This window comes from Microcebus murinus, chromosome 28 (assembly GCF_040939455.1).
Source record: "Microcebus murinus isolate Inina chromosome 28, M.murinus_Inina_mat1.0, whole genome shotgun sequence".
Classification (NCBI taxonomy): domain Eukaryota; kingdom Metazoa; phylum Chordata; class Mammalia; order Primates; family Cheirogaleidae; genus Microcebus; species Microcebus murinus.
The window spans coordinates 17,169,500-17,180,780 of NC_134131.1; the positions used below are offsets into that span (position 1 = coordinate 17,169,500).

At 62.6% G+C, this 11,281-nt stretch overlaps 3 non-coding genes across 3 annotated transcripts; all 3 read right to left on the bottom strand.

Moving 5' to 3' along the window:
- Positions 1–1,688: 1,688 nt before the first annotated feature.
- LOC142865358 (5S ribosomal RNA) lies at positions 1,689–1,807 on the bottom strand. Its single transcript, XR_012915661.1, has one exon. It is a non-coding gene; the product is annotated as a 5S ribosomal RNA (ribosomal RNA).
- Positions 1,808–5,587: 3,780 nt separating this feature from the next.
- LOC142865359 (5S ribosomal RNA) lies at positions 5,588–5,706 on the bottom strand. Its single transcript, XR_012915662.1, has one exon. It is a non-coding gene; the product is annotated as a 5S ribosomal RNA (ribosomal RNA).
- A 3,783-nt stretch (positions 5,707–9,489) lies between these two features.
- Positions 9,490–9,608, bottom strand: LOC142865360 (5S ribosomal RNA). Its single transcript, XR_012915663.1, has one exon. It is a non-coding gene; the product is annotated as a 5S ribosomal RNA (ribosomal RNA).
- Positions 9,609–11,281: the final 1,673 nt, after the last annotated feature.

The following is an 11,281-nucleotide window of genomic DNA, read 5'->3' on the forward strand; positions in this document are numbered from 1 at the left end:
GCTGCCGGGTTCCTGGAGGGCTTCCTGGAAGCAGCGTCCACACCAAGCCCTTGGAAGGCCCAGGCGACGGAGGAGCCGGTCAGGCAGGGGCCGAGGACGGTGAGAGGCCGGGCGGGCGGGAAGGACCATGTCAGGCAGGGGCAGAGGACGGTGACAGGCCGGGCGGGGAGGAGCCGGACAGGCGGGGGCCCAGGACAGTGACGGGCCTGGCCGGGGAGGAGTGCGTCAGGCAGGGGCAGAGGAGACGGGCTGGGTAAGGGTTAGGGTTACAGTTAGGGCACAATTCACAATCGCAAAGACGTGGAAGCGACCCGAGTGCCCATCCATCCAGGAGTGCATGAATAAAATGTGGCGCGTGGACACCACGGAGTGCCATTCGGCTGTGAGGAGCAGCGGTGAGAGGGCGCCTCTCGTGTTCTCCTGGCCAGAGCTGGGACCCGTTCCAGTAAGCCAGGTATCCCAAGAATGGACACACGAGCACCACGTGAGCGCGCTCACCAGCAAATTGGTACGAACGGATGGACGCCTAAGTGGACAGAGAGGAATCACCTTCATCGGGTGGGTGTCGGGCGGGTGGGGGGAGGGGAGGGGCATACACATCCATTAGGCATGGGGTGGGTGCGCACCGACTGGGGGATGGGCGCACTTGAAGCTCTGACCCGAGGGGGGAGGCTTGGAGAGGGCAAGGCACCCGACCTTAACATTGGTACCCCCACAATACGCTGGAACAACATGAGAGGTATATGAATAAGAACACAGGGGGGGCCGGGCGCGGTGGCTCACGCCTGTAATCCTAGCTCTCTGGGAGGCCGAGGCGGGCGGATTGCTCCAGGTCAGGAGTTCGAAACCAGCCTGAGCAAGAGCGAGACCCCGTCTCTACTAAAAATAGAAAGAAATTAATTGGCCAACTAATATATATAGAAAAACACAGCCGGGCGTGGTGGTGCATGCCTGTAGTCCCAACTACTCGGGAGGCTGAGGCAGCAGGATTGCTTGAGCCCGGAGATTGAGGTTGCTGTGAGCTAGGCTGACGCCATGGCACTCACTCTAGCCTGGGCAGCAAAACGAGACTCTGTCTCAAAAAAAAAAAAAAAAAAAAGAACACAGGGGGGAGGGGGGCACGGGCAACACATGTCACCTGAATACTTGTACTCCCATCATCTGCTTGAAGAGAGAGAGAAAAGAAAATGCAATCATAGAGGTAAGAGACACTTTTTAAAAATAATGAATCCGAAGAGAAAAGTAAAAGGAGGCCTGTGGAGCAGGTCTGGGTGTGACTCCGGATCCCCCAACATCAGGTGCCACCACCAAAGATTCCTGCGTGTAGCCCATAGAACCCCAAAAGCAACGGGACGAGTTCTGGTCACATACTCCCTCAAAATGACATCCTGGCCTTCTTCTGGAACTCCCTCCCCTCTCAGACTCTCAAGGTTTCCTCCAGCGTGTCGGTTCCCACAGAGCAGACCTTTGGTCTGAGACCTGACAGTCCAGATGCCACGCATGCTGCCGCGTGGCGGCGGTGTCGCGGCTTGGGACAAGAGGAGGCCCCACGGTGCGGGCTGGGGCGCCAGGCACCGCGGGCGGGCGCTGAGGGTGGGGGTGACCCCCACCCCGGGCCGCCGCCACGCTCCCAGAAAGGGGACAGAACAAGAGGCAAAAAAAAAAAAAAAAAAAAAAAAAAAAGCAGCAGCCTGTGGCACCCGGTATTCCCAGGCGGTCTCCCATCCAAGTACTAACCAGGCCCGACCCTGCTTAGCTTCCGAGACCAGACGAGATCGGGGGCGTTCAGGGTGGTGTGGCCCTAGACGGCGGCGGAGGGCGCCCCTGCCCCGCTCGAGAAGCCGAGCCTCTCTGGGCTTCCCCGCCGCCGCCGCCTCCCGCCCCAGGCCCCGCGCCGGGCCGGGCCGGTTGAGTTCGCCGGCCGGGTCCCGCGGGCTCCCAGGGACGGGGGTGATGGGCGGGGCGGGGCGGGGCGGGGCGGGGGGCTGTCTCTCTATACACACACACACACACTCACACTCACTCACACTCACACAAGATGCGCCTCCACGGCTGGACTCGCCAAGGTGGAGCCCTCCCAGCCCCCCTCGTCTCCTCGCCCGGCCTCCTTCACCTACCCGCTGCCCACCCCCAGCGCGTCGCTGCCTGCCGCTGACTGCGCACGCGCGGGACGCTCGCCCTTTGACCCCAGCCAGGGGCCGCCCTCCCCCACAACCCCTTTCAGCTGCGCCCCCCCCCTCGCCCTGTGGGTGGGCTGCCGCCTATTCCCCGGGGCCAGGGCTGGGGCACAGCCAGTGTATGGGGCGTCTCTCTCTGGGGATGTGTCCCATGGGTGGGGTGGGGTGGCGTGGTTTGGGGGGCGCTGAAGAAATCAGTCCCCTCCATCTCCTACCTCTGGAAAACGCCCAAGCCCGTGGAGAACTGCCGGCACCGCTTCGTGGGGGCCGGGACCCTCCTCCGTGTCCTCCTGTGGCCCAGTCCAAGGGGCCTGGGCCTGGCCGGGGCTGCATTGGACCCCGACCACCCTGGCGTGTGGACTCGCTAAAAATCGGCCATTAGATATTGGATTCCAGCTTCCTGGAGGTCATTTCACTAATGAGTGCACCGGAAAGAGTTTCCTAATCCATCTGTGAGGGTGGCAACTGAAAGAGAATTTGAAAGCTGACAGAATAGGCGAGGGAAGGCATAGGAGATTTCCACACCCAGCAAGGAAGACTTTCCCGAAATGGAAGCAAGAAACGAGCAAACAGAGACACCGGTAGCCCGCCCGGAAAAGAGTCTGCCCCTGAGAGAAAGCACCCTGACCAGGTTCACCCGTGGGTGGGTGGCGAGCTAGCGGCATTCAGAAGAGCGAGGCCCGCAGTCTGTGCGGAAGACACCTGAGCTCGGGTGTGTGTGGCGGCGCGATTCACAAGCAGCTCTAGACGTTAAACCAAGGAGAAGCCAGGGAGTTCCCAACGCCCCAGGTGTCCTCAGCCCACGACTGGCTGCTGTGGGAATGCGAAGCCCGGCTCCTTGTCTCAGAGCGGGGTTCCCAGGAGGATCAGGCTGAAGCTGGGACTTGGCCTCAAAGTGTCCCCTCGCATGGCCACCCCCTTCCCCTTCCTGCTCCTCTACTCCTGGTGCCCCTCCATCCAGGGGCCAGACCTTAAAGAGTCACCGCAAGAGAATCCTGGTCCCAAAGGAGCCTTCTGGGGGACCGGTGCTGAGAGAGGTTGTGGGCATGGCCCGCTGGGGCTCTGCCCGAACCAGGGCTGAGAGATGCCACCTCCCAGCTCTGGGTCCCTGCAGGAAGTGTTGGCAAGCACAGGGCCGGTCCTCCAAAGGCCCAGGTGCAGGGAGCCCAGGCCAAGCAGCCTGTGGAAGAAGCCACTTGCCGTGCCACCCCGGGAACAGGACTGCAGGCCCCGGCCCTTCCCACCTCCTCCTCCTCCTCCCCCCGCCCCCCCCACAGGGCACAGGGCTCAGAGACACCTCAGACTCTTGCTACCCAAAGTGCAAAGGGCATCAGTTGCTCCTCCAACCCCCCCGCCCAGCAGACCACGTTGTCCAGCCAGCCCCCGGGCCTCCCTGGGGTGCCCAGCACAAAAGTGCAGACACCCACCGGACCCTCAATCTCAGTTTTCGGATGTTTTTGCCACTCTAAGGACCCGCAGGCCAGCTGGGCCTTCGGGCAGGACAGAGAGCCCCGGAATCCGACGTGGAGAGCTGCGTGTACGTCCCCATCAGGAGGCGGTCCCCACCTCCGCGGCTCTCCCCTTGTGGGGAGCGGCAGCCCAGCCGGCAGCCCCAGGGCCTCAGGGAAGACACCAGGCTGGGCCCCCGCGGCACAGCGGGGGCACGTCCCCCGCACTCAAGCGACTTAGGGACGGCTGCTGGAGACTGCTGCGGCCACCCTGCTGCCGGGTTCCTGGAGGGCTTCCTGGAAGCAGCGTCCACACCAAGCCCTTGGAAGGCCCAGGCGACGGAGGAGCCGGTCAGGCAGGGGCCGAGGACGGTGAGAGGCCGGGCGGGCGGGAAGGACCATGTCAGGCAGGGGCAGAGGACGGTGACAGGCCGGGCGGGGAGGAGCCGGACAGGCGGGGGCCCAGGACAGTGACGGGCCTGGCCGGGGAGGAGTGCGTCAGGCAGGGGCAGAGGAGACGGGCTGGGTAAGGGTTAGGGTTACAGTTAGGGCACAATTCACAATCGCAAAGACGTGGAAGCGACCCGAGTGCCCATCCATCCAGGAGTGCATGAATAAAATGTGGCGCGTGGACACCACGGAGTGCCATTCGGCTGTGAGGAGCAGCGGTGAGAGGGCGCCTCTCGTGTTCTCCTGGCCAGAGCTGGGACCCGTTCCAGTAAGCCAGGTATCCCAAGAATGGACACACGAGCACCACGTGAGCGCGCTCACCAGCAAATTGGTACGAACGGATGGACGCCTAAGTGGACAGAGAGGAATCACCTTCATCGGGTGGGTGTCGGGCGGGTGGGGGGAGGGGAGGGGCATACACATCCATTAGGCATGGGGTGGGTGCGCACCGACTGGGGGATGGGCGCACTTGAAGCTCTGACCCGAGGGGGGAGGCTTGGAGAGGGCAAGGCACCCGACCTTAACATTGGTACCCCCACAATACGCTGGAACAACATGAGAGGTATATGAATAAGAACACAGGGGGGGCCGGGCGCGGTGGCTCACGCCTGTAATCCTAGCTCTCTGGGAGGCCGAGGCGGGCGGATTGCTCCAGGTCAGGAGTTCGAAACCAGCCTGAGCAAGAGCGAGACCCCGTCTCTACTAAAAATAGAAAGAAATTAATTGGCCAACTAATATATATAGAAAAACACAGCCGGGCGTGGTGGTGCATGCCTGTAGTCCCAACTACTCGGGAGGCTGAGGCAGCAGGATTGCTTGAGCCCGGAGATTGAGGTTGCTGTGAGCTAGGCTGACGCCATGGCACTCACTCTAGCCTGGGCAGCAAAACGAGACTCTGTCTCAAAAAAAAAAAAAAAAAAAAGAACACAGGGGGGAGGGGGGCACGGGCAACACATGTCACCTGAATACTTGTACTCCCATCATCTGCTTGAAGAGAGAGAGAAAAGAAAATGCAATCATAGAGGTAAGAGACACTTTTTAAAAATAATGAATCCGAAGAGAAAAGTAAAAGGAGGCCTGTGGAGCAGGTCTGGGTGTGACTCCGGATCCCCCAACATCAGGTGCCACCACCAAAGATTCCTGCGTGTAGCCCATAGAACCCCAAAAGCAACGGGACGAGTTCTGGTCACATACTCCCTCAAAATGACATCCTGGCCTTCTTCTGGAACTCCCTCCCCTCTCAGACTCTCAAGGTTTCCTCCAGCGTGTCGGTTCCCACAGAGCAGACCTTTGGTCTGAGACCTGACAGTCCAGATGCCACGCATGCTGCCGCGTGGCGGCGGTGTCGCGGCTTGGGACAAGAGGAGGCCCCACGGTGCGGGCTGGGGCGCCAGGCACCGCGGGCGGGCGCTGAGGGTGGGGGTGACCCCCACCGCGGGCCGCCGCCACGCTCCCAGAAAGGGGACAGAACAAGAGGCAAAAAAAAAAAAAAAAAAAAAAAAAAAAAGCAGCAGCCTGTGGCACCCGGTATTCCCAGGCGGTCTCCCATCCAAGTACTAACCAGGCCCGACCCTGCTTAGCTTCCGAGACCAGACGAGATCGGGGGCGTTCAGGGTGGTGTGGCCCTAGACGGCGGCGGAGGGCGCCCCTGCCCCGCTCGAGAAGCCGAGCCTCTCTGGGCTTCCCCGCCGCCGCCGCCTCCCGCCCCAGGCCCCGCGCCGGGCCGGGCCGGTTGAGTTCGCCGGCCGGGTCCCGCGGGCTCCCAGGGACGGGGGTGATGGGCGGGGCGGGGCGGGGCGGGGCGGGGGGCTGTCTCTCTATACACACACACACACACTCACACTCACTCACACTCACACAAGATGCGCCTCCACGGCTGGACTCGCCAAGGTGGAGCCCTCCCAGCCCCCCTCGTCTCCTCGCCCGGCCTCCTTCACCTACCCGCTGCCCACCCCCAGCGCGTCGCTGCCTGCCGCTGACTGCGCACGTGCGGGACGCTCGCCCTTTGACCCCAGCCAGGGGCCGCCCTCCCCCACAACCCCTTTCAGCTGCACCCCCCCCCTCGCCCTGTGGGTGGGCTGCCGCCTATTCCCCGGGGCCAGGGCTGGGGCACAGCCAGTGTATGGGGCGTCTCTCTCTGGGGATGTGTCCCATGGGTGGGGTGGGGTGGCGTGGTTTGGGGGGCGCTGAAGAAATCAGTCCCCTCCATCTCCTACCTCTGGAAAACGCCCAAGCCCGTGGAGAACTGCCGGCACCGCTTCGTGGGGGCCGGGACCCTCCTCCGTGTCCTCCTGTGGCCCAGTCCAAGGGGCCTGGGCCTGGCCGGGGCTGCATTGGACCCCGACCACCCTGGCGTGTGGACTCGCTAAAAATCGGCCATTAGATATTGGATTCCAGCTTCCTGGAGGTCATTTCACTAATGAGTGCACCGGAAAGAGTTTCCTAATCCATCTGTGAGGGTGGCAACTGAAAGAGAATTTGAAAGCTGACAGAATAGGCGAGGGAAGGCATAGGAGATTTCCACACCCAGCAAGGAAGACTTTCCCGAAATGGAAGCAAGAAACGAGCAAACAGAGACACCGGTAGCCCGCCCGGAAAAGAGTCTGCCCCCGAGAGAAAGTACCCTGACCAGGTTCACCCATGGGTGGGTGGGTGGCGAGCTAGCGGCATTCAGAAGAGCGAGGCCCGCAGTCTGTGCGGAAGACACCTGAGCTCGGGTGTGTGTGGCGGCGCGATTCACAAGCAGCTCTAGACGTTAAACCAAGGAGAAGCCAGGGAGTTCCCAACGCCCCAGGTGTCCTCAGCCCACGACTGGCTGCTGTGGGAATGCGAAGCCCGGCTCCTTGTCTCAGAGCGGGGTTCCCAGGAGGATCAGGCTGAAGCTGGGACTTGGCCTCAAAGTGTCCCCTCGCATGGCCACCCCCTTCCCCTTCCTGCTCCTCTACTCCTGGTGCCCCTCCATCCAGGGGCCAGACCTTAAAGAGTCACCGCAAGAGAATCCTGGTCCCAAAGGAGCCTTCTGGGGGACCGGTGCTGAGAGAGGTTGTGGGCATGGCCCGCTGGGGCTCTGCCCGAACCAGGGCTGAGAGATGCCACCTCCCAGCTCTGGGTCCCTGCAGGAAGTGTTGGCAAGCACAGGGCCGGTCCTCCAAAGGCCCAGGTGCAGGGAGCCCAGGCCAAGCAGCCTGTGGAAGAAGCCACTTGCCGTGCCACCCCGGGAACAGGACTGCAGGCCCCGGCCCTTCCCACCTCCTCCTCCTCCTCCCCCCGCCCCCCCCACAGGGCACAGGGCTCAGAGACACCTCAGACTCTTGCTACCCAAAGTGCAAAGGGCATCAGTTGCTCCTCCAACCCCCCCGCCCAGCAGACCACGTTGTCCAGCCAGCCCCCGGGCCTCCCTGGGGTGCCCAGCACAAAAGTGCAGACACCCACCGGACCCTCAATCTCAGTTTTCGGATGTTTTTGCCACTCTAAGGACCCGCAGGCCAGCTGGGCCTTCGGGCAGGACAGAGAGCCCCGGAATCCGACGTGGAGAGCTGCGTGTACGTCCCCATCAGGAGGCGGTCCCCACCTCCGCGGCTCTCCCCTTGTGGGGAGCGGCAGCCCAGCCGGCAGCCCCAGGGCCTCAGGGAAGACACCAGGCTGGGCCCCCGCGGCACAGCGGGGGCACGTCCCCCGCACTCAAGCGACTTAGGGACGGCTGCTGGAGACTGCTGCGGCCACCCTGCTGCCGGGTTCCTGGAGGGCTTCCTGGAAGCAGCGTCCACACCAAGCCCTTGGAAGGCCCAGGCGACGGAGGAGCCGGTCAGGCAGGGGCCGAGGACGGTGAGAGGCCGGGCGGGCGGGAAGGACCATGTCAGGCAGGGGCAGAGGACGGTGACAGGCCGGGCGGGGAGGAGCCGGACAGGCGGGGGCCCAGGACAGTGACGGGCCTGGCCGGGGAGGAGTGCGTCAGGCAGGGGCAGAGGAGACGGGCTGGGTAAGGGTTAGGGTTACAGTTAGGGCACAATTCACAATCGCAAAGACGTGGAAGCGACCCGAGTGCCCATCCATCCAGGAGTGCATGAATAAAATGTGGCGCGTGGACACCACGGAGTGCCATTCGGCTGTGAGGAGCAGCGGTGAGAGGGCGCCTCTCGTGTTCTCCTGGCCAGAGCTGGGACCCGTTCCAGTAAGCCAAGTATCCCAAGAATGGACACACGAGCACCACGTGAGCGCGCTCACCAGCAAATTGGTACGAACGGATGGACGCCTAAGTGGACAGAGAGGAATCACCTTCATCGGGTGGGTGTCGGGCGGGTGGGGGGAGGGGAGGGGCATACACATCCATTAGGCATGGGGTGGGTGCGCACCGACTGGGGGATGGGCGCACTTGAAGCTCTGACCCGAGGGGGGAGGCTTGGAGAGGGCAAGGCACCCGACCTTAACATTGGTACCCCCACAATACGCTGGAACAACATGAGAGGTATATGAATAAGAACACAGGGGGGGCCGGGCGCGGTGGCTCACGCCTGTAATCCTAGCTCTCTGGGAGGCCGAGGCGGGCGGATTGCTCCAGGTCAGGAGTTCGAAACCAGCCTGAGCAAGAGCGAGACCCCGTCTCTACTAAAAATAGAAAGAAATTAATTGGCCAACTAATATATATAGAAAAACACAGCCGGGCGTGGTGGTGCATGCCTGTAGTCCCAACTACTCGGGAGGCTGAGGCAGCAGGATTGCTTGAGCCCGGAGATTGAGGTTGCTGTGAGCTAGGCTGACGCCATGGCACTCACTCTAGCCTGGGCAGCAAAACGAGACTCTGTCTCAAAAAAAAAAAAAAAAAAAAGAACACAGGGGGGAGGGGGGCACGGGCAACACATGTCACCTGAATACTTGTACTCCCATCATCTGCTTGAAGAGAGAGAGAAAAGAAAATGCAATCATAGAGGTAAGAGACACTTTTTAAAAATAATGAATCCGAAGAGAAAAGTAAAAGGAGGCCTGTGGAGCAGGTCTGGGTGTGACTCCGGATCCCCCAACATCAGGTGCCACCACCAAAGATTCCTGCGTGTAGCCCATAGAACCCCAAAAGCAACGGGACGAGTTCTGGTCACATACTCCCTCAAAATGACATCCTGGCCTTCTTCTGGAACTCCCTCCCCTCTCAGACTCTCAAGGTTTCCTCCAGCGTGTCGGTTCCCACAGAGCAGACCTTTGGTCTGAGACCTGACAGTCCAGATGCCACGCATGCTGCCGCGTGGCGGCGGTGTCGCGGCTTGGGACAAGAGGAGGCCCCACGGTGCGGGCTGGGGCGCCAGGCACCGCGGGCGGGCGCTGAGGGTGGGGGTGACCCCCACCCCGGGCCGCCGCCACGCTCCCAGAAAGGGGACAGAACAAGAGGCAAAAAAAAAAAAAAAAAAAAAAAAAAAAGCAGCAGCCTGTGGCACCCGGTATTCCCAGGCGGTCTCCCATCCAAGTACTAACCAGGCCCGACCCTGCTTAGCTTCCGAGACCAGACGAGATCGGGGGCGTTCAGGGTGGTGTGGCCCTAGACGGCGGCGGAGGGCGCCCCTGCCCCGCTCGAGAAGCCGAGCCTCTCTGGGCTTCCCCGCCGCCGCCGCCTCCCGCCCCAGGCCCCGCGCCGGGCCGGGCCGGTTGAGTTCGCCGGCCGGGTCCCGCGGGCTCCCAGGGACGGGGGTGATGGGCGGGGCGGGGCGGGGCGGGGCGGGGCGGGGGGCTGTCTCTCTATACACACACACACACACTCACACTCACTCACACTCACACAAGATGCGCCTCCACGGCTGGACTCGCCAAGGTGGAGCCCTCCCAGCCCCCCTCGTCTCCTCGCCCGGCCTCCTTCACCTACCCGCTGCCCACCCCCAGCGCGTCGCTGCCTGCCGCTGACTGCGCACGCGCGGGACGCTCGCCCTTTGACCCCAGCCAGGGGCCGCCCTCCCCCACAACCCCTTTCAGCTGCGCCCCCCCCCTCGCCCTGTGGGTGGGCTGCCGCCTATTCCCCGGGGCCAGGGCTGGGGCACAGCCAGTGTATGGGGCGTCTCTCTCTGGGGATGTGTCCCATGGGTGGGGTGGGGTGGCGTGGTTTGGGGGGCGCTGAAGAAATCAGTCCCCTCCATCTCCTACCTCTGGAAAACGCCCAAGCCCGTGGAGAACTGCCGGCACCGCTTCGTGGGGGCCGGGACCCTCCTCCGTGTCCTCCTGTGGCCCAGTCCAAGGGGCCTGGGCCTGGCCGGGGCTGCATTGGACCCCGACCACCCTGGCGTGTGGACTCGCTAAAAATCGGCCATTAGATATTGGATTCCAGCTTCCTGGAGGTCATTTCACTAATGAGTGCACCGGAAAGAGTTTCCTAATCCATCTGTGAGGGTGGCAACTGAAAGAGAATTTGAAAGCTGACAGAATAGGCGAGGGAAGGCATAGGAGATTTCCACACCCAGCAAGGAAGACTTTCCCGAAATGGAAGCAAGAAACGAGCAAACAGAGACACCGGTAGCCCGCCCGGAAAAGAGTCTGCCCCTGAGAGAAAGCACCCTGACCAGGTTCACCCGTGGGTGGGTGGCGAGCTAGCGGCATTCAGAAGAGCGAGGCCCGCAGTCTGTGCGGAAGACACCTGAGCTCGGGTGTGTGTGGCGGCGCGATTCACAAGCAGCTCTAGACGTTAAACCAAGGAGAAGCCAGGGAGTTCCCAACGCCCCAGGTGTCCTCAGCCCACGACTGGCTGCTGTGGGAATGCGAAGCCCGGCTCCTTGTCTCAGAGCGGGGTTCCCAGGAGGATCAGGCTGAAGCTGGGACTTGGCCTCAAAGTGTCCCCTCGCATGGCCACCCCCTTCCCCTTCCTGCTCCTCTACTCCTGGTGCCCCTCCATCCAGGGGCCAGACCTTAAAGAGTCACCGCAAGAGAATCCTGGTCCCAAAGGAGCCTTCTGGGGGACCGGTGCTGAGAGAGGTTGTGGGCATGGCCCGCTGGGGCTCTGCCCGAACCAGGGCTGAGAGATGCCACCTCCCAGCTCTGGGTCCCTGCAGGAAGTGTTGGCAAGCACAGGGCCGGTCCTCCAAAGGCCCAGGTGCAGGGAGCCCAGGCCAAGCAGCCTGTGGAAGAAGCCACTTGCCGTGCCACCCCGGGAACAGGACTGCAGGCCCCGGCCCTTCCCACCTCCTCCTCCTCCTCCCCCCGCCCCCCCCACAGGGCACAGGGCTCAGAGACACC